The sequence below is a fragment of the Dendrobates tinctorius genome, unplaced genomic scaffold, assembly GCF_039654945.1.
Source record: "Dendrobates tinctorius isolate UK_male_01 unplaced genomic scaffold, ASM3965494v1 ptg000232l, whole genome shotgun sequence".
Classification (NCBI taxonomy): domain Eukaryota; kingdom Metazoa; phylum Chordata; class Amphibia; order Anura; family Dendrobatidae; genus Dendrobates; species Dendrobates tinctorius.
In genome coordinates, this window is record NW_027361899.1 from 8,031,664 (window position 1) to 8,054,911 (window position 23,248).

Sequence of the window (23,248 nt, forward strand, 5' to 3'; positions counted from 1 at the left end):
TGCTCACACATCTGTCGCTCAAACATCCACTCCACTCGTATGCAGAAGCTGCAGCGATTACTCCACCTCCCCAAGCACCGCCTAATCATAGACGTTGAAACAAGGTGGAACTCCACCCTGCACATGGTTGAGAGGCTGTGCGAGCAGAGGCAGGCCGTAATGCATTTGTGGGAGGATACACGGGCAGGCAGTTTGCGGGAAGACAAGGAATTGTCGGGTGTGCAGTGGTCAAAGCTGAAAGACCTCTGTAAAGTCCTTCAGTGTTTTGAGGAATGCACACGGCTGGTAAGCGCAGACGACGCCATCATAAGCATGAGCATCCCACTTATGCGTCTGCTCATGCAAAGTTTGATGCACATTAAGGATCAGGGGTCTGCAGCCGAGGAGGAAGAGGAGGAGGGAAGGCTTGATGACAGTCAGCCATTGTCTGCTCAGGGAAGTCTCATGGACGAGGTGGAGGAAGAAGAGGAAGCGGAAAAGGAGGATGAGGGGGATGATTATTTTGGGCAGGAGGATGCTTCTCAGGGGGCAAGAGAAAATGTTGGCGTTCCAAGGTCAGGTGCATTGTTTGTGCGTGACTGTAGGGATGTGGATTTGCCAGAAAGTGCTCCTCCACCTAGCAGTGGCAGTGCATTACTGACACCTGGAACATTGGCCCACATGTGTGATTATGCCTTGCGGATCCTAAAAAGGGACCCCCGCATTGCCAAAATGATGAGGGATGATGACTACTGGCTGGCCAGCCTCCTCGATCCACGCTACAAAGGCAAATTACACAACATCATGCCACAGGAGAACCTAGAGATAATATTGGCAAACAAACAAGCAACTCTGGTAAACCGTTTGTTTGAGGCTTTCCCAGCACACAGCAGCGGTGCTGTTTCTCCCATGAGCCGTAGTGGGCACAATGAAAGAGGTGTTCGTGGTGCACACAGCAGAAGTGGCGTTGGAGACAGGGGTTTCATGACAATGTTGTGGACTGATTTCTCAAGTACCGCTCACACGACTGCTAATACTGCATCGATGGAAAGTGACAGGAGACAGCAGTTGTCAACTATGGTTACAAACTACTTCTCCTCCCATATCGATGTTCTCCCACACAGGTCATTCCCCTTTGACTATTGGGCCTCTAAACTGGACACATGGCCTGAATTGGCACAATATGCCTTACAGGAGCTCGCTTGCCCTGCTGCTATTGTGTTATCTGAAAGAGTCTTCAGTGCTGCTGGATCAATCCTGACAGAAAAAAGGACCCGTCTATCGACCCAAAATGTTGATGATCTAACCTTCATTAAAATGAACTATGCATGGGTTTCAAAGGATTTTGTCCCACCTTCCCCCGATGACACATAGGGTGACAGAAAACTGCCTCGCTTTTGTCCTCCTCTACCTCGGACTTGCCCAATTCCGCCCTTTGCAGCAGCTGAATGTCCAGCCTACACATCAACATATGCCATTTTTTAAACTGCCCTAATTGGGCTGCCCCCCCCAATGGCTCGGGTCAACACCTGGCGCACCCGGGCAAGTGCCGTTGCTCTGAGCAGGTGGATGGGCCTACAGATGGCTGACGGCACTGGCACAGGGCCCCTCATAGTACAACACGGTGTCTCTGATGGTGGGGGGACCCACTCGCCGTCAGACACACCAGCGTACTATGAGGGGCCCTGTGCCCGTACCGTCGACCACGAGTGTGCCCCCCCGCTTGGTCATGGCCACAGCACTTGCAAGTTGCAATACTTACCTCTCCCTGCTCCACTGCTGTGTAGTCTGGGCAGTTAAATCCTTCACTGGGACGGCCACTAGAAATTTGGTTTATTGATCGATGATGGTTAAGATGCAGCTATGGCTTGTCCTGCTGGCCTCTACCTTCAGATGATCAATGGCTACCTTTCTAATGGACGTCAACTTACAAGCGGATGCAGTGGTGCTTTATGATCACCTTTCACAGTTGTGATAGTCACAGACGTGTGACATTCCTGCCACCATTTTTCAATGTCTCCTCTCATGCCAATCCAATAGAATCGCCTACGGTCTGTGGCTTCTGTCTTTTGCACTCCAAGATGACCAGACACATCATGATAGGCAGTGAGGACCATGGGTACATCTCTCCCTGTGATCACAGTTTGATGGAGACGAGTAACGGTGATGCAATCCACTCTACTGCGATAAAGCAATCCTTTCTTCACAAAGAACAGTTTTTGCTGTCTCCACAGACACAGTAATTGAGGGTCTGCATCGCCTCTGCAACATGTGCCGGGAGGTTTTCCCGCGATGAGTAATTCCCAAATTTCTGCTAACACTCGACTTTCCGTCTGTACTTTGTATCCATGTAGTTTCCAGTAGCGGAGAGTCTGGACTGGCTTACTGAGACTGAAATATATACGAAGATTTAAAAGTACCACAACACTGTATACTGTTGTACGCTTCGACTACCTTTCCCTTTTTCTACTTTTTAAATTCTGGTGTAATACATACTGAGCCTGGGGGTGTCTGTGTCTGCCTCCGGAAGTATAGACGGAAATTTAAATTTACCCCTAGACTGGATTCACCTGGTCTGTGCTGATACAGTACATTTGCTCAAAATTTTGTATTACGGTATCATCCATAGTGAGTGAGCATGTGTGGTTTACGCCTTCTATATATACGGTGAATTGGAGATACCAATTTTTACCCTATACTCGATACAGCTTGTATCTTGTTATACAGTACCTTTGTTCGACATTTAGTATTATGGTCAAATCCATACTGAGTATGCGTCTGAGAGTGACTACGGGACTATGTATATGGAGATTTCAATTGTACCCTATAATATATATACTTGCTATCTTGTTATCCAGTACCTTTCTTACAACATTTTTTATTATGGTCAAACTCATACTGTATACAGCTGTACGCTTGTGTTACATTACCCTTTTAGAGCTTTTTATATTCTTGTGTAATCCAGACTGGGCCTGAGAGCATTTGTGTCTGCCTCCTGAAATGTATACGGAGATTCAGAATGTTTACACTATACTATATATACCTTGTATCTGGTGATACTGTACCCTTTTTCACCTTTTTATTTTATTGTGTAATCCATACTGCGTCTGTGAGCGTCTGTGTATGACTCATGAAATATGTACGGAGATTTGCTGTTATCCCTAGACTGTATAGAGCTGTACGCTTCTGATACAGTACCATATATCTGCTGGTATTTTGGGTCAATTTTCTAAAACATGAGGACGTATGGTGGAAGAGGACGTGGGCGTGGGGGTCCACCTGGTACTGATGGTGGTGGTGGTGGTGCATCTGCTGGTAGTGCCAAAAACACAATAGCAGCTAAGGCAGGAGGTGTTGAGCCTGCGTCATGTTGTATCTCTGGAAGGCCTGTAAGGCTCCGTTTTCAGGGAGTAGGTAGACTGCTTTTAAAGCCGGAGCATCAGGAACTTTTTTGGCTTACATTGCTGAAACAGCCTCCAGCTCTATCGCCTCCTCTTCTGAAGTTTAAAAAAAATGCAAGCACTGAGTCGTAAGTGCTGGCTTCTGGTCAGGAGCAACCACTTTTCTTTTGTCCTTCACCCACACCAAAAGTGAAGGATGCGGCAGCACACACTTCAGAATACTCCATGGATCTCTTTTCACATACCATGCTTGGGTTAAAAATGGGGGCCATCATATACTGGAGCATTCAAAATGGGGGACATCTGAAACTGGAGCATCATCCATGAGGCCCATCATATACTGGAGCGCTCTAAATGGGGCAGATCAGACACTGGAGCAGCATCTATGGGGCACATGATACACTGGAGCATTAGAAATTGGGCCCATTATATATGGAGCATTATTAGGGCCCATAAGACACTGGAGCATCATCCATGAGGCCCATCACAAACTGCAGCATTCCAAATGGGGCAGATCAGACCCTGGAGTAGCATCTATGGGGCACATGATACACTGGAGCATTAGAAATGGGGCCCATTATATATGGAGCATTATTTGGGCCCATAACACACTGGAGCATTGTCCATGGGGACCATCATATACTGTAGCATTATGTGGAGCTCATCATATACTGTATGGAACATTATATGTGGCCAATTATTCTGTATGGAGAAATATATGGGGCTCATTATTCTGTATGGCGCACAATGTGGTGGCCATAATACTGTATGGAGTAATACACTGTCCTTTTTTTGAGCTATTGTACAATTTAAAATAGATCAGTCATGTAAGCAGTGAAGTATTTGTCATTGTACTATACCTATATTTCTGTGGCGTATCGGAGCATCATGAGTTGTGGTATGTGTTAAAGGGGCGCACTGACACTCTTTGGCCCAGGGCACACGAAAACCTGGAGCCAGCTCTACCCCCCCCCCCACAACTTTAGCCAAATAACCCCCAGTTTTGAATGTGTAACTATTATTATGAAGTAAATTAAGGTTGTCAAGCTTCAGTAATAAGAATTGATGTTTTTGGCATTGAAATGGGCACTGTAGGTGTGTTTACTGTCCTCCAATCCCTGCCGACTTTGCTTCCCCATTGACTTGTATTGGGTTTCGTGTTTCAGTCAGCCTCCGACTTTTCCCTATAGTCGGCCGATTTCGTTCGACCCGACTTTTAAGAAAGTCGAGTTTCATGAAGCCCGAGTCGACCATAAAAAAGGCAAAGTCGCTCATCTCCAAGAGTAATCTATGTTGACCGAGCTTGACGTAAGGAGCTCTCTGGTTGCAGTAGTTGTTCTGCTGTTTTTGTGGAGTTCGTGGTCCTGGTGCTGTATCCTCTGCTATGTGGTGCTTTGTAGCAGAGACAGTTATGTATAAGTTCCCCTCTGTCTGTTGTGTTGTTGTTCACCATTTGCAGTGGTGATGCTAGTGTCCTTGCTGGCCAGTGCACTAGACAGGGATTAGTGAGGTGACAATTAGGGACTAGGCACGTGAAGGCGGCGGGGGAAGGACCCACTTAGGGCGTTAGGGGAGTTTAGGGACAGGCTCAGGTTGGAGCTCAGGAGTTGATTCTGTCTCTCGTTCTCTACGGTTAGGGCCTTCCTCACCCCATTCCATCCTGTTGCAGGTATAAGTTGTGTCATCCACTGGACTTAACCTTGTCGGTCGTGACAGTGGCTCTGATTGAGGCTCTGCAGGGTGTAGATGTGGTCGGTAGTTTGGCATGAACCCTGCTTGGCTCTTGCTGAGGACGTTGTGCTCGGTGAGGAAGCTGAGGTTCATCTTCTTCAGGATGCTGTTGAACAGTTTTCCCAGGTTGCTGCTGACACGTATGCCTCTGTAGTTGGCAGGGTCGTACCTGTCCCCACTCTTCTGGATGGGTGAGATGAGGTCTTGGTTCCTGGTACAAGGGAAGTAACTGGCACTCAGCACAATATTAAACAGTTTAACCATTGCTGCCTGTATTTCTGGTGGGCTGTATTTCAGCATTTCTGGTGGGATTCCTTCCAGGACACTGGCTTTTCTACATGTTATGGAAGAGATTCTATATGTAACTTCCTATAACGTGATTGGTGTATCCAGAGGGTTTTGGAATTTTTTTTAACTTCTTCCTGCATTGCCTTATTTTTTTCCGTTATGTTTTTCTGTTCGTGGCTAGTCCTTCCTTCGGGAAATCTTTATAGAGGTCTCTGAAGTACTGGAGCCAGATGTTGCCATTTTGGATATGGATGTTGTTTTTCTTGCTTTTGTACCCATGTGATTCCATAGTTCCCAGAAGGAGTTGTCTCAGAGGGCATCTTGGAGTTGGTTAGATATGGTAGAGATGTAGTTCTGCTTCTTCCTCCTGAGGATGGTTTTGTACTGCCTTTGTATGTTGTAGTAGGCTTCCCTCAGACCCGGATGGTTGGGGTCTCTGTGTTTCTTCTTTAAAACTGTTCTCAGGGTCTTACTTATGGCGTTGCATGCTCTTTCCTCTTGTCGTTTGACTTTTCTAAGGTCTGAAAATCTGACCATGGAGTAGAATATATTTTTGAGGTCTTTTGTAGCTTGGTTCACTCCTTCTGGGTTAGGTTTGTCCTCGTCGTTGTAAAAGCGGTGGAGCATCTCCTGTATTTTGGGTCTGCTTGGACACCTCTTTGGCAATAAAATATAATGTCTTGGACCATTTATAGGATGGAGGCAGGTTGAAAAAGGCTACTTGGCTGAGGTTTTTGTGTGGATTTTGTAGATTTCATGTACAGAAGAAATTGGCTGTGATTTGACAGATGCATTTGTGGTGTGACTATAAAGGCGCTTTTTCCTACTTGGGAGTTGGGTGTACACCTATCTAGAGAGTCTCCCTTGGTGCGACCATTAAGAATATGAAGTTTTAAACTTCTACATAAGTTCATGAGTTTTTAAACACTTTTGTTGACTGTACTGTCAGAGCTCTCGGAGCTGATTGTGGCTTGTGACCCTCTCTCAGAGCTGGATGTTGCTTGTGACCCTCTCTCGGAGCTGAATGTGGCTCGTGACCGTCTCTCAGAGCTCAATATGGCTTGTGACCCTCTCTCGGAGCTGAATATGGCTTGTGACCCTCTCTCAAATCTGAATATGGCTTGTGACCCTCTCTTAGAGCGGAATGTAGCTTGTGACCCTCTCTCAGAGCGGAATGTGGCTTGTGACCCTCTCTTGGAGCTGAATATGGCTTGTGACCCTCTCTCAGAGCTGGATGTTGCTTGTGGCCCTCTCTCTGAGCGGAATGTAGCTTGTGACCCTCTCTGAGCAGAATGTGGCTTGTGATCCTGTCTCTGAGCTGAATGTGGCTCATGATCCTCTCTCTAAGCTAGATGTTCCTTGTGACCCTCTCTGAGTGGAATGTGACTCTTGGCCCTCTCTCAGAGCGGAATGTAGCTTGTGACCCTCTGTTAGAGCGGAATGTGGCTTGTGACCCTCTCGGAGCTGAATGTGGCTCGGGATCCTCTCTCGAAGCTGAATGTGGCTTGTGACCCTCTCTCGAAGCTGAATGTGGCTTGTGACTCTCTCAGAGCGGAATGTGGCTTTCAAGCTCGGAAAGGTTGGGGACCTCTGCCATAGAGGCTGGCAACAACTAGGTTATGAAGTGTGAAAAACTGGGAGAAAATATAGAATTTCCGGAGACTTCTGGAAGGAGCAGTTTGGTTTTATGAGCTGCAGTTGGAGGAGCGGAGAGATGTGGATTTATCATTCATACTTACATATTGATTTCCTGATCCGCGGCCTCTTTAATCATTGTTATTTTGCTTTCCCTCATCTGCCCACAGTCCATCGGGACGCACGGCACAATGTATCACAATTTACTTCAAGAAGCAGAAGCAAATTTGTATTCCGTCCCCATGTAAGCCTTGAGCTTTGCTCCTCGGGACGCTCCACGCTTTTTCTTTTTTTATATACCGCCTCTCACAACTTTAGCATGGAGCAGCGTCCCACTCTTCATCGAAAATGGGCGACTCGGGGTTTCAGAATTTTAAGATAAAAGGGAAGTTAAAAGGCGGAATAGAGTCTTAAGAAACACTCGTAGATTTCCCACGATGTGAGAAGGTAGTCGATTTGTTCTATTTTGGTGGGGTTCATTAGAATGGCTTGAAACGCGCTTTTCTTTTTCATCGGGGGCTAAAGGGACGATTCAGCAGAGATGCGCGGAGAAGAGTTCTACATCTGTATTCAGCTTCACTTCCAGGCATCAGCTCCAGACCGGAGGTGCAGAATACACAATGTAGGAAAGGACGCTGCCTGTTAGTAATACGCCGTCCATGCCCGGCACCATCCTGGACCGCCACTTGATACATTATTACATGAGGTCTCATATTGTTACTAAGTGATTAGAGATAAGTGAATCTTTTGAAATTCAAATTTGCCAACTTTGCAGAAATGTTATTCTCTTTGGAAAGTTTTAAATTTACGAGGACAAGCATGACAAATCTGAGTCTCCAGTCTCCCTCTCTCCTGATCAATGGAATCCTGTGTTATTCTCTTTTCCTCACACACTATCTGTACAGTTTATTCGGTATTTTATGGCTTTCTCTCCCTTTCTCTATGTTATGAGATATGAGCAGTGATGTCCTCTCAGTATCCGGATTCACCCCAAAATGGCTGCTACTTTTCCTGCCTTGGCTTTTATTGAGGCTATAATAATCCCTCTTGGTACCATAGCTGCAAGGCATTATGGGGAAGCCTGTCCTGTCGTGTCCGAGGTCATGCAAGCTTTCTCTATTGGATGCAATCTTCTGTAATGTGTCAAGTGGCAGAAAGGAATGTAAGCAATTAGTGACAGCGAATTGCTAAAAATTCAACGCAAATTAAATTTGCATGAAATCAATTTACTAATTTCTAATAAATATTAAGAATTTCTGCTTGCAATGCCACGCCTGGCCACACGGTGAGCTGCTAAAGCGAAACATGGCTAAAGTACAGAGATCACAAGGTTTCATAGTTATTCGTCTGTGCTGCAAAACTCAAAGACTCCACCTAGTGGAGTTATGCGGTACAGCAGCTTGGATTTTAGCTTTGATTCTGAGTCTGGAATTTGGGGGGAAACTCATCAACTTGCAGAATGTAGAGGATTCTGGAACAGATAGAGGGATCAGGAGGGGGCAGATTGCATTTTCCAATGGTCAAACTGATACTCAGTTCAGTGAGGTGTTTCTTGAAAGTACTGCCAATTATTTTCTTTTTGTTCCTTTTTATTCAGAATTTTCAGTCATGTGAAAGCAGTTGTAGCTTTTGACTTTAAAAATTAGTGGAATTGCAGATGAAACCATTCATACGATAGCAGAAGAGAAAACAGTGATCAGGACAATGTGGGAATGACGCAGACTTATCTCAGACTATCAATATACAGTATACGTACATTGCAGCACGAGGGATGAACAACTCTGGAGACTTTCCTTCCACTCTCCGCTCTGCTTTCCCCCATCATTATCCTGTCTTTGCAGAATTTAGCACTTTGACCGAAGGAAGGTTAAATGGGAAAATGAGAATAACTTCAGAATCTTCTCATCCTTCCACATTTATAAAATTTCTTAACTAAACTATTTGCATCTCTGTTGTATTCTTCGGGGGTTCACAAACTTAACTCCCAGTGCAAATAGCAATACATTGTATTGATTATGAAAATTGAAACGAATGAGGTGACACATTTAGTCCTCAGCTGCTAACACGACCTTTCTCTCAGTTACTTTGTCTCATTTAATTGGTTTTGTTATCTCTGCCGAGTCCTTGTTCTGAGTTCTTTAGAGAGATAATGAATTACTATTAGATGCCTCCGTATTGTGCATAATATCCTATTCAGGAATCTTTCTCCTCATCACTTTGTATCTTCGTCTTGTCGATTTTACTGACAGATCTTACTTCAAGTGCTTTCATGGATAGTTGGATCTTCCTCCAGTAAAAATTAAAGATCAAATCCATGAATGGCCAGAAATATAGCTATTCAGCTACTTTTCAATTTTAATTTTTTTCCAAAACCAATGTAGTTTCCAAATGGTTACCCATTTGGCATGATAATCTTATAATCAAATACACAGGATAATATTTTATCTGCAGCCACCACTAGGGGGATCCCCCTGTATACAGAGATACATGATAAGATCCTGTCTGCAGCCACCACTAGGGGGAGCTGCCTGTATATAGAAATGCATGATAAGATCCTGTCTGCAGCCACCACTAGGGGGAGCTCCCTGTATACAGAGATATATGATAAGATCTTGTCTGCAGTCACCACTAGGGGAAGCTCCCTGTATACAGAGATACATGATAAGATCCTGTCTGCAGTCACCACTAGGGGGAGCTCCCTGTATACAGAGATACATGATAAGATCCTGTCTGCAGTCACCACTAGGGGGAGCCTCCTGTATACAGAGATACATGATGAGCTCTACCCCAAGAAATTAGGACTATCCACAATTTGCATAGTTTCAGGCGCTCCCTCAAAATACATTTGTTCAGAGCGGCCTATCACGTTCACTAATCAGTCATTCTATGTGTAAGTGTGCGTGTGTAGCCCATTCGCTATCTCCATCCATACCTCACTCCCTCAAGATGGCTAGACCATCATTGTAAATACACCCCTGTACTTTGTATCTCCCCCACCTCATTGTAGATTGTAAGCTCTCACCAGCAGGGGCGGATTATTGTGCTTTAATTATTGTATTGTTAACGGTGTTACTTATGACTTATGTTTGGAACTGTTAAACTGTAAAGCGCTGCGGAATATGTTGGTGCTATATAAATAAAGATTATTATTATTATAAGATCCTGTCATGATCTGAAGTGATCTGACAGTTTTAAAAGCACTGTGTGAACTTTGTTTCCTTTTGGCAAGTTGCCAAGGTGACTTGACTGTCCCCGGTGTTGGTTAGTGGTATCGCACCTTAGGTTTCAGTTTAATGTGCACGTAATTAGGAATCAGGTGTGGGGCTCTATAAAGGAGTCTCAGGGTGTGCAATCACTGCTGGTGATACTGATTCATTTATTCTGAGTTTGTGAGAGCCTGGTGGAAGGATGGAGCTGAGGAGGAGTCCTGTGCAGCTTAGCCAGGGGGGACGTGTGTCAGCGATGGTGTCTGGACGAAGGGCTGGCATGGCATGGTGGGGTCGCAGTGATGGTGTCAGCGGGAAGTGTCTGCATGGTCTGGTGGAGTGGCTACTATGGAGAGTGGCACTCACCATGTGGGACTTGGCTGCTGAGCTGGACTCAAGCATGCTTGACTTCGTGGCAGAAGCTGAATTCATCCTTGGGACTCTGTTACTAAGCAGCAGCAACTGGTGGTGGACTCTGCTCCAAGGCTGCACTATGGTGAAGGATCCTGTTATGGTGATGGATCCGGGTGGAGGAGAAGACGCACGCAGGTGGAGGGCTCTGTTGCAGGAGCATAAGCACAGAGCATAAAGCTAAGTGTGTCCCCCTGTATTGTCTCTTTCCCTCATGTGTGTTATTAGTGCAGTGGTGGGATTAGTTTCCGCACCGACCTATTCCCTACTGAGGGTTTAGGGTCAGGGCGAGCTAGGGCGTTGAGGTACGCGTGCAGCGCCCGGTGCGGAACCGGCATAGGGAACGTTAGGAGTGCAGGGACACTGGCTCAGGGGAGCTCAGGAGGTCTCCAATTCCCTTTTCCCTATCGCAGGGCCCACCACTGTTAATGTTTCCCAGGTTCCCCCTTATTATTTAAATTCGCCGTACTGGAGGCGGGGTTTCCAGAATGTTTATTAACGTGTAATACCTAAATTCACCAGGTGGAGGCGGTGTATCCATCTGCACGTTTTATTATTTAAATTCGCCCCACTGGAGGCGCTGTATCCAGGGTCACGTGTGTTATGGGTTCGCCTTGCGGTAACACCTGCGCCCAGACACACGCGTGACCATGACATTATCACCAGCCCTACCTTTTTTCTGGTGAGCCCTGGCCATGTGGAGACCTGTGGTAATTGCTGCCGGGCCTCACTGAGGTGAGTGGGGAGTGGCATGGTGTGTTAGAGCCGCTGCAGCAGCAGTTATCAGGGTCTGGGGCCTCTGCTCAGGCAACCAGGAAATCAAAATGGCGGCGTTTGGCAAAAAGCCCCCTAGAGTCGCTGCTGGGGAGCGGGACTTGCTCATGCACGGGGAGGTACCCAGGCAGGTGGGAGGAATGGTGCCCCACGGAGCTGCCTGGTATTCCCCGAGGTGAAGGGGTACATCCCTGTGGTGAGCAGACTGGTGTGATAGTCCGCGGGGTTTATGTCAAATCTTCCATACCATTGAAGAAGCTGCCCCCTCCTGGTCGTGTGGAGGCGACCAGCGAGTGTATTTTTCCTCCATATTCCTGCGGCTCTGGCAAAGTGCCCCCTAGAGTCGCTGCTGGGGAGCGGGACTTGTTCATACAGGAGGACGTAACCAGACAGGTGGGTGGAGTTGGTGATCCCCAGGGTGCTGTCTGGGGTTCCCCGAGGTGAAGGGGTATGTCCCTGTAGTGAGCAGACTGGTGTGATAGTCCGCGGGGCTTACGCCAAATCTTCAAATACCACCGAAGAAGCCGCCGCCTCCTGGTCGTGTGGAGGCGACCATCGAGTGTATATTCCCTCCATATCTCGGTCCCTTCACCTCCAGGTGTGAGCAGCAGGTGTGCTGCGGGGGAGTAGGGACAAATCTCACCCCTCGCCATTAACCAACCCTGGGAGGCGCAGACCTCATGGTGAAAGGGTTGGAGGGTGGTGTCCCTTGGTGAATAGCGGGGTTGTGAGTGTGGTGACAGCGTGGGGACGCCTCTGTTGTCGAGTCCAGAATGAGTTCACCAAAATATGACAAACGAATGTGTGCAATAAACGTTCAGGTCCGGACCTGTGTGTGAACGAGCGTGTATGTGTGCCACCAAAAAACATCTTGTGGAAGTGTGTTGTGGAGCCTGATCAGCTCATAACAAACAAACATACACATACATAAACTCGTTCCCCAGGTCGGCGCTGTGGAGACGAGTGGTGCCTCCAAAATGAACTTTATTGCCAATACCAGCGGTGTGTTGTCATAAACCTGAAGTGTCAGGTAGTGGTGAGTGAACTCAGGATCTGGGCGTCCCCGCTGTAGATGTTTCCCTAATGAGGGGTGGTCTTGAGGGTCCAGAGGCCCCTCATTAAGGAGGGGGTACTGTCATGATCTGAAGTGATCTGACAGTTTTAAAAGCACTGTGTGAACTTTTTTTCCTTTTGGCAAGTTGCCAAGGTGACTTGACTGTCCCCGGTGGTGGTTAGTGGTATCGCACCTTAGGTTTCAGTTTAATGTGCACGTAATTAGGAATCAGGTGTGGGGCTCTATAAATGAGTCTCAGGGTGTGTAATCACTGTTGGTGATATTCACTCATTCATTCGGGGATTGATTCTGAGTTGGTGAGAGCCTGGTGGAAGGATGGAGCTGAGGAGGAGTCCTGTGCAGCTTAGCCAGGGGGGATGTGTGTCAGCGATGGTGTCTGGACGAAGGGCTGGCATGGCGTGGTGGGGTCGCAGTGATGGTGTCAGCGGGAAGTGTCTGCATGGTCTGGTGGAGTGGCTACTATGGAGAGTGGCACTCACCATGTGGGACTTGGCTGCTGAGCTGGACTCAAGCATGCTTGACTTCGTGGCAGAAGCTGAACTCATCCTTGGGACTCTGTTACTAAGCAGCAGCAACTGGTGGTGGACTCTGCTCCTAGGCAGCACTATGGTGCAGGATCCTGTTATGGTGATGGATCCGGGTGGAGGAGAAGACGCACGCAGGTGGAGGGCTCTGTTGCAGGAGCATAAGCACAGAGCATAAAGCTAAGTGTGTCCCCCGTATTGTCTCTTTTCCTCATGTGTGTTATTAGTGCAGTGGTGGGATTAGTTTCCGCACCGACCTATTCCCTACTGAGGGTTTAGGGTCAGGGCGAGCTAGGGCGTTGAGGTACGCGTGCGGCGCCCGGTGCGGAACCGGCATAGGGAACGTTAGGAGTGCAGGGACACTGGCTCAGGGGAGCTCAGGAGGTCTCCAATTCCCTTTTCCCTATCGCAGGGCCCACCACTGTTAATGTTTCCCAGGTTCCCCCTTATTATTTAAATTCGCCGTACTGGAGGCGGGGTTTCCAGAATGTTTATTAACGTGTAATACCTAAATTCGCCAGGTGGAGGCGGTGTATCCATCTGCACGTTTTATTATTTAAATTCGCCCCACTGGAGGCGCTGTATCCAGGGTCACGTGTGTTATGGGTTCGCCTTGCGGTAACACCTGCGCCCAGACACACAGTGACCATGACAGATCCTGTCTGCAGCCACCACTAGGGGGAGCTTCCTGTATACAGAGATACACGATAAGATCCTGTCTGCAGCCATCACTAGGGGCAGATCCCTGTATACAGAGATACATAAGATCCTGTCTGCCGTCACCACTAGGGGGAGCTCCCTGTATATAGAGATACATGAAAAGATCCTGTCTGCAGTCACCACTAGCGGGAGCTCCCTGTACACAGAGATACATGCTAAGATTCTGTCTGCAGCCACCACTAGGGGAAGCTCCCTGTATACAGAGATACATGATACGATTCTGTCTGCAGCCACCACTAGGGGGAGCTCCCTGTATACAGAGAGAAATGAAGATACTGAATGCACTACAATGAGTATTCTAACAATATCTACTAGAGTAATGTGCTACTAGATGCATGGAAAAAGAGTGCAAATTAATGTAAGAAAAAAGACCCTTGCATATAAATAGTACACACTTAATTATAAAAAAAACCACATGCTGCAACCCTCAGCTGTCAGTGTTAGCAAAGCTGGTCATCAAGAATGGAGGGGTCCCTGTTATGAATGAGTCACCGCAGGAGGAGAAAACAAAAATACAAGCTAAGTCCAGAAAACCGGAGAGGTTGGTAGCTATCGGATTGCAGACCCCTGGTCCTATACACCACAACTAACAGTAGCCGTGGGGGGTTCCTACGGTGCCCTAGACCCCTCGTCACAGCCGGAGAACTACATAAGCCTAAAGAAGGAAAGGGGAAATCTAAACTGCCCCAGAGCAGACCCCAAAGCAATAGACAGCCCCCAACATGTATTGTCGGTGAAAAACAGATGAAAACACAAACACAGACAGAAAGACAGGCTGAGCAAACGATGGGGCCCAACTAACTAGATAGGACAGGACAGAAAAGATGCTGGCTGCAATCCGCAAAAAACCCTACCAAAAATGTCCCAACCATCTGATAGGGAAAAAGGCCCTGAAGTCGCTAGACTTCAAAATCACTATATCAGCACTCAGGTATATTCTGAAAACAGAGCAAAGAGATCAACTGATCAGAGACAAAAATGGAATTCAGCCAGTCCCAACCAGGATTGGCTGAATACAAACACTAAGGAAACCAGACAAAATCTCATGGAATAATAGCAGGGCAAACAACTTAGCTTTTAGTAGACAGGAACTAAACTGGATGCAAGAGCTTAGAGCAGAAAGGATCACCAGCAGCCCTGCAGGGCGTCGGCTGCCTTATATCCACTCAGAAATTCCAGATGTCCAATCACACTCCGCCTGTTCAGATGACAGGTTCTTCCCATCCCAATCAATTTCACTACCTCTCTTCACCAGCAGAGGGAGTTCATCAGACATCAAAGGTGAAGGGGAGAATGAACTCACAACAGGTCCCCACGTTGGTTTTAAAATTATTTAAGTAAATAATTTGTCACCTCACCGCCACCCGCCTCCCATTCATCTCACCGGGCCACCGCTCCCCGGCGCGTTCCCGTCGGTGCCTCTGCTCCTCTGGCGCCGCTTGCGGCCTCCCGGGCGCGCGCTCCCCGTGGGTCCCGATGGGCGCGCACACTGCCTCTCTGAACCGCCGCCTCTCTTGCTGGTAGGAGGTCCCTGACCCGGAAGCCCTCCCCACTCTCCTTCATCAGGCCATCGCTCCCTAGTGACGTTGCCTGATCGTCATTGGTACTACTCCCCGTGACTCTGGCCCCACGCTTGCTGGCGTCCTCTTCTGTTTCCTCTGTGTGGCGCCTGCCTACCTTCTCCCGGCGCTGTTACCTTCTATCTCCTGTCTTTGCAGTGTTCCGTCCTACCCTGGTCCAGTCTGCTGTGTTCCTGCCGTCCTACCTTGGTCCAGTCTGCTGAGTTCCTGCCGTCCTACCTTGGTCCAGTCTGCTGTGTTCCTGCCTTCCTACCCTGGTCCAGTCTGCTGTGTTCCTGCCGTCCTACCCTGGTCCAGTCTGCTGTGTTCCTGCCGTCCTACCTAGGTCCAGTCCGCTGTGTTCCTGCCGTCCTACCCTGGTCCAGTCTCCTGTGTTCCTGCCGTCCTACCCTGCTCCAGTCTCCTGTGTTCCTACCGTCCTACCCTGGTCCAGTCTGCTGTGTTCCTGTCGTGCTACCCCAGTCCAGTATCCGGTCACCTGGCCATTCTACCCTGTGTCTTCGGCTGTCCGGGCACCAGCTGCCGCGGTAATAGTCTTCCCTGGGCCTGTCCCTAACACTAACCTGTATAGGGGGTGGTCCACCTGGTCCACTGCCCAGGGGAGGTTCGTTGCCGTGGTCCAGTGGGTTCACCCTCGGGCACCCTAACAGTACGATCAGGCCATGAATCCCGCTGGTACCTCAGCAACCACTCAGAAGGAGCTGGCGACCCTCCGAGACAATCAGGCCCGGATCATGACCTTCCTAAAATCCATGGAGTCCCGGTTATCAGCCCTACAGCCCTCGGATCCTGGAAGTGCGTCGCAGCTGGCCAGTCTCCAGCAGGAGCTCGCCCAGCAACGCGATACCCAGGGTCATATTCTAAACTATATGCGCTCCAGTCTGCTGCGGCTGTCCCTGCTCCGGCCCCGTCTCCACAGCCAGCCCCCCGCTTAGCTAAGCCTCCGCGGTATGGCGGTGACCCCCGATTATGCAGGGGGTTCCTCAATCAGTGCCAATTGCACTTCGAACTGCTGCCTCACCAATATCCTACGGACCGTGCCAAGGTGGCCTTTCTGGTATCCCACTTAGAGGGTGAGGCATTGGCCTGGGTAAACCCTCTCTGGGAGCGGGATGACCCAGTGGTCTCCCAGCTCTCCACGTTCCTTGAGACCTTTCGCAAGGTCTTTGACGAACCTGGTCGCCTGGCCTCAACTACGGAGTCCCTTTTTAATCTTCGGCAGGGTACTCTTTCTGTAGGGCAATATGCTATCCAGTTTCGCACCTTGTCCTCGGAGCTTGGCTGGAACAATGAGGCGTTGGTGGGAGCATTCTGGCGCGGCCTATCCCCTCGCATTAAGGATGAGTTAGCGGGTCGCGACACTCCCACAACCCTGGAGGATCTCATTTCCTTGGCGACGCGCATTGACTTGCGCTTCCAGGAGCGCTCCCGCGAGTCCGCCAGGGAGAGAAGATTTCCCCGCGTTTCCCTAGCAACCCGCAGTCTTTCCGTTCCGCGGTTTGCCTCTACCTCCGCTGCCTTGGCTTCGGAACTCATGCAGGTAGATCGTCTCAAACTGGCAGAGCAACGTCGCCAGGAGAGGTTCGACAAAGGTCTCTGTCTCTACTGCGGCAGCTCTTCTCATCTTCTGCGTTCATGTCCCGTGAGGCCGGGAAACGGCTCCGCCTAGGACAGGTAAGAGAGGCCCTCCTAGGTGTTAGAGATACCTCTCCACCCTTGACTCTATCTGTCCTACTCCATCTGGGCACCTCCCGCTTGTCCGCTCTGGCTTACATTGATTCGGGAGCTGCCGGGAACTTCATCCAGCTCAAGGCGGTCGAAAAGTTGCGGATACCTGTCAGATCCTTGGCGTCTCCTCAGCAGTTAGCTTCTGTCGACGGTGCTCCCCTGCGGGAGGTCGTAACATTGGTCACCGAAGAAGTGGAGTTACAAGTCGGAGCTCTACGTCGGGAGAAGATAACCTTCCTGGTATTACCCTCGCTCTCTCACACGTTACTCTTAGGCCTCCCATGGTTAAGGACCCATGAACCAGTTCTTGATTGGGGATCCGGAGACATCCATCGGTGGGGTCAGTCGTGCCACTCTTCGTGTCTTCTTCCAGTTCTGCCCATCAAGTCTCCTAGAACTCCAGTGGCGCCCGTTGGCTTGCCTTCTGCCTATTGGTCCTTCGCTGACGTTTTCAACAAGAAGGGTGCCGAATGCCTGCCACCCCATCGTCCCTATGACTGCTCCATCAACCTCATACCGGGCTCTTCTCCACCCCGGGGCCGAATTTATCCGTTGAATCCTCTGGAGACTCAAGCCATGTCCGAGTACGTCCAGGAGGCCCTGGATAAAGGCTTTATTCGGAAGTCTACTTCACCCGCAGGTGGAAGTCTACTTCACCCGCAGGTGCGGGCTTCTTTTTTGTGAAGAAGGATGGGACTCTTCACCCGTGCATCGACTACAGGGGCCTGAATGACGTCACTATCAAGAACAAGTACCCGCTTCCTCTCATTCCTGAGCTGTTTGATCGATTGCGGGGGGCACGAATCTTCACCAAACTAGACCTGCGTGGGGCCTAAAATCTTATCCGCATTCGCCCTGGTGACGAATGGAAGACCGTGTTCAACACCAGGGACGGTCACTATGAATATTTGGTCATGCCCTTCGGCCTCTGCAACGCTCCCGCAGTGTTCCAAGAATTCGTGAATGACATTTTCCGAGACCTCCTTTACTCTTGTGTGGTGGTGTATCTGAACGATATTCTTGTCTTTTCCTCGGATCTGGCGGCCCATAGGAGGAGTGTTCGTCTGGTCCTCTCTCGCCTACGGGAGAATCACCTTTATGCAAAACTGGAGAAATGCTCCTAGGAACAGACCTCTCTTCCGTTCCTGGGGTACATTGTTTCAGATTCTGGCCTGAGCATGGATCCACAGAAGGTGTCAGCCGTACTCAACTGGCCACAACCGCATGGAGTCAAGGCAATCCAACGATTCCTGGGTTTTGCCAACTACTACCGGCAATTCATCCCCCATTTTTCTTCCTGGACCGCTCCCATCACCTCTCTGATTCGTAAGGGGCCCAACCCGCACGTCTGGTCGTCCGAGGCCGAGGAGTCCTTCTTAGCCCTAAAGCGAGCCTTTGCTTCTGCTCCAGTCCTTCACCGCCAAGAGACTAACAAACCTTTCATTTTGGAGGTGGACGCCTCTGCCATCGGCGTCGGAGCCGTACTCTCTCAGAGATCTCCCTCCGGGCATCTGGTCACCTGTGGCTTCTTCTCGAAAACGTTTTCTGCTCCCGAACGGAACTACTCTATTGGTGACAGGGAGCTTCTGGCCATTAAGATGGCATTTCAGGAATGGCGATACCTTTTGGAGGGAGCAGTGCATCCTTTTAAAGTCTACACTGACCATAAAAATCTGGCTTACATCTGATCGGCACAGAGACTTAACCCACGACAGGCAAGATGGTCCTTGTTTTTTGCCCATTTCGATTTCGAACTGCACTTCTGCCCGGGTAGGAAGAACCTTAAGGCTGATGCATTGTCCAGATCCTTTCTTCCCATCGACACTGAGGAGGCCCCTGCGCACATCCTGGATCCCTCCAAGATCATCACGGTGGCTCCTCTCACTCTGTCTACCCTGCCACCGGGTAAGACCTTCGTTCCGGTAACCAACAGGAGACGAGTCTTGCATTGGGGTCACTCTTCTAAGATTGCAGGCCATGTGGGGTTGAAAAAGACTCTTCTTCTGGTCTCGCGCTACTATTGGTGGCCTACTCTTCTCCAGGATGTTCGTAATTTTTTAGCCTCGTGTCCATCCTGTGCCAAAAACAAGGTCCCCAGGCAATTACCTTCTGGTCTTCTGCACCCGCTACCAGTCCCTTCGGCTCCCTGGCAGCACATTGCCATGGATTTCGTCACTGACCTGCCTTGTTCCTCTGGATATACGGTCATCTTAGTCGTCATGGACAGGTTCTCCAAGATGGCTCATTTCGTTCCTCTGTCTGGATTACCCTCGGCTCCCGAATTGGCGAAGATTTTTGTCCACCATATTTTTCGTCTCCACGGGCTTCCTCAACGTATTGTCTCTGATAGAGGAGTCCAGTTCACCTCCCAATTTTGGAGGGCGATCTGCAAGTTTATGGACGTCACACTGGATTTCTCCTCCGCATATCACCCTCAAACTAACGGTCAAGCAGAGCGTACCAACCAAATTTTGGTCAATTACCTCCGTCACTTTTCCAACGCTCACCAGAACGACTGGTCAGACTTGCTCCCTTGGGCCGTATTTGCATACAACAACCATGCTAATGAATCTTCAGCCAAATCTCCCTTCTTTATTGTCTATGGTCTACATCCAGGCGTACCGCTACCGGTTCCTCCTGTCTCGGGTGTGCCGGCCGCTGATCTTCTGTCTGGGGAGTTCTCCAGGATCTGGCAGGAGACCAAAACCGCCCTCGAACAAGCTCAGGTTAAGATGAAGAGATACGCAGACAAGAGGCGCTTGGACCCACCTCTCTACCATCCTGGCGATAGAGTGTGGTTATCCTCCAGGTTCATCCGCCTTAGGCTTCCTTCACACAAATTGGGTCCTCGGTTTATTGGACCCTTCGAAGTCCTGTCCCGCATCAACGATGTCTCTTACAAGTTAAAGCTCCCTGCCTCGCTCCGCATCTCCAATTCGTTTCATGTTTCTCTTCTGAAACCTGTGGTCCTCAACCAGTTCCATGCCTCTACCACCCGCACCCCACAGCCTGTTTCCGCCGATGATGTCTTTGAGGTTAAAGACATTCTCGCCATGAAACGGGAAAAAACGTTTTCTTGGTCGATTGGAAGGGTTTCGGCCCTGAAGAGAGATCTTGGGAACCTCGGGAGAACATTCAGGCTCCCCGGATTTTGGCAAGATTTCTTTCCAACCTTGGGAGGGGGGCGCGTAAGGGGGGGGGTACTGTCACCTCACCGCCGACCGCGTCCCATTCGTCTCACCGGGCCACCGCTCCCCGGCGCGTTCCCGTCGGTGCCTCTGCTCCTCTGGCGCCGCTTGCGGTCTACCGGGCGCGCGCTCCCCGTGGGTCCCGACGGGTGCGCACACTGCCTCTCTGAACCGCCGCCTCTCTTGCTGGTAGGAGGTCCCTGACCCGGAAGCCCTCCCCACTCTCCTTCATCAGGCCGTCACTCCCTAGTGACGTTGCCTGATCGTCATTGGTACTACTCCCTGTGACTCTGGCCCCACGCTTGCTGGCATCCTCTTCTGATTCCTCTGTGTGGCGCCTGCCTACCTTCTCCCGGCGCTGTTACCTTCTATCTCCTGTCTTTGCAGTGTTCCGTCCTACCCTGGTCCAGTCTGCTGTGTTCCTGCCGTCCTACCTTGGTCCAGTCTGCTGTGTTCCTGCCGTCCTACCTTGGTCCAGTCTGCTGTGTCCCTGCCATCCTACCCTGGTCCAGTCCTCTGTGTCCCTGCCGTCCTACCCTGGTCCAGTCTGCTGTGTTCCTGCCGTCCTACCTAGGTCCAGTCCGCTGTGTTCCTGCCGTCCTACCCTGGTCCAGTCTGCTGTGTTCCTGCCGTCCTACCCTGCTCCAGTCTCCTGTGTTCCTGCCGTCCTACCCTGCTCCAGTCTCCTGTGTTCCTACCGTCCTACCCTGGTCCAGTCTCCTGTGTTCCTGTCGTGCTACCCCGGTCCAGTATCCGGTCACCTGGCCATTCTACCCTGTGTCTTCGGCTGTCCGGCTACCAGCTGCCGCGGTAATAGTCTTCCCTGGGCCTGTCCCTAACACTCCCTGTATAGGGGGTGGTCCACCTGGTCCACTCGCCCAGGGGAGGTTCGTTGCCGTGGTCCAGTGGGTTCACCCTCGGACACCCTAACATAATTAAAATACCAATGTGGGTTCCCCCCCATTTCTGACAACCAGTCAAGCTAAATCTTACATCTGGGGGCTGGAATTCTCAGGCTGGAAATGGCCCCTTGATTATGGCACGCCAGCCTAAAAATAGCCCGGAAAGTTAGATGTGCCAATTCTATTGCTTTGCCCAGCTCTTCCCACTTGCCCTGTGGCGGCTAATAGATGTGCCTTTTTTTGGATGGCTGCAGGCTTCTATTTTTAGGCTGGGAGGCCCAATATCCATGGACCCTTATCAGCCTGGGCATATTAGCTGTCTGCTTTAGCTTGGCTGATTGTCAAAAATGGGGGGCACCCCATGCCATTTTTTTTTTTTTAAATTATTTACTTAAATAATTAAAAAAAAAAACGGCAAGGGGACCTCTCTATTCTTGACAACCAGCCTTCCTGTAGTTGACATCTGAGGGTTGCAGCCCGCAGCTGTCAGTTTTACCTGGCTGGTTATCAAAAATACAGGGGAACCCACATCATTTTTAAATGTGTTTATTCATAGAGCAGGTGATGGATGATGAATATTCCTATCAGCCACTGACTGCTTTCGCTGTTGACAGTTGTATTGACTGATCACATCGCGAGTGGGGGATAGTGATGTGAGCTGTCTTCCCTTCAATATTTGGCTCTGGGAAAAGTGTAAACAGTACCGCTGATTCCTAGGAACCAATACATGTCACACTGATGACACAAGGATGTCATCCATGTGTCATCAGTGTGCACGTGTGCGAAACGTTTGAGGCTCGTGCTCCTACCGGAAACACTGACGTGTGAAAGAGCCCTAAATGAACTCGGTCATTTACCAAACATTTGCTGACTTTTAGGAAAAATGCTGGGGAATCCGAACACGAATCCATATGACTACATTCGTGAGGAATTTGAGATTGGTGAACATTTTCCAAACAAGCTCTCTCATCTCTATTGTTCTACACATGGGTGAGTGAGAACCATAAATGATGAACTCGTCCCTTCTATTTGCATATTGCAGTGACCTGAATAGAATTGGTTTGATGGTCGCCGCGTCTCATCTGTTATCACTATATCAAATGCTGAAAGTAATAGGGTGTAGAAGTGTTCTCAGAGAAAGTGTCTCCCCCATGGCAGAGCCCCACAAGTTACATTGTTACCTTTTTACAGATGGAAATCTCTTTTAAGAGCCAAGTTAATTTTCTCTTACTTTCTTGTTTTGCAGTGTTGTTACATTGTAATCTTGATATTATGAAGTATTGTCACAATCTTGCTTTCATATGAATACATCGTTTTTCAGTATCATGAGATATTTTCACAGCTTCTTTCTTAAAGCATGACTTTGTTACTCCGTGACATGCTGGATTGTCACAAAGTGTTACTATCATGCGAAGAGTCTTTGTTACATTGTTGCCTTACTATCAAGATGTAATAGCTCTGTATTACTTTCATGATTTGCTCTTTTTTCACCACAGTGAAATGTGCTGCCGGGTTCTTAAGTGACTATAACCCAGGAAAGTGAATACAAAGGTATATAAAGAAGTTACTGTCTCACATCTCGAGACATGTCAACGCCAAGATTCAATCAAATCCCGGCTATCAAGGCACAGTCACAAGAAACTTCACTGACTCTCTCCTGCACATTGAAATTCTCCTGTTGAAAAGACAAATCCAACACATTTTACCACTCATAAAAGATACAAGTATTACGGATTTTGTTGTGGAAAACACCGAGCACATAATGATAAACAGCGGTAGCTTAAAAGTTACATTTTATCGACTAAAGATAATCAAATCATAAAATTGTGTGGATTTTACAGATAAATGTGATTTACAGGAAATTAAGTATCTAAGAGTTCTTTGTGGTGCTCTAGGATTGCGGACAAAACTGTAAGGCTGCGTTCACACGTCGAGGTTTTAAACGGGCGATTTTGAAAATGCAAAAAATAAGGATCCTATGGGATTCCGCAATGCTGCGTTTTTTTCCTGCAGCGGAATCGCTTCGCGGTAAAAAACGCAGCATGCTCATTAATTTAGCAGAATCACAGCGATTCCTCCCACATAGGAATGCATTGTTTCGCTTAC

General features: G+C 49.0%; 1 long non-coding RNA gene across 1 annotated transcript in view; it reads left to right on the forward strand.

Moving 5' to 3' along the window:
- The window catches only part of LOC141060038 (uncharacterized), a 37,786-nt gene extending 14,782 nt beyond the window's left edge, over window positions 1–23,004 (forward strand). Inside the window, exons 2-5 of the long non-coding RNA XR_012222651.1 lie at window positions 15,463–15,851; window positions 20,628–21,050; window positions 22,021–22,132; window positions 22,639–23,004. This is a non-coding gene — a long non-coding RNA (uncharacterized lncRNA). The remainder of the gene's footprint in view (window positions 1–15,462; window positions 15,852–20,627; window positions 21,051–22,020; window positions 22,133–22,638) is intronic.
- Window positions 23,005–23,248: the final 244 nt, after the last annotated feature.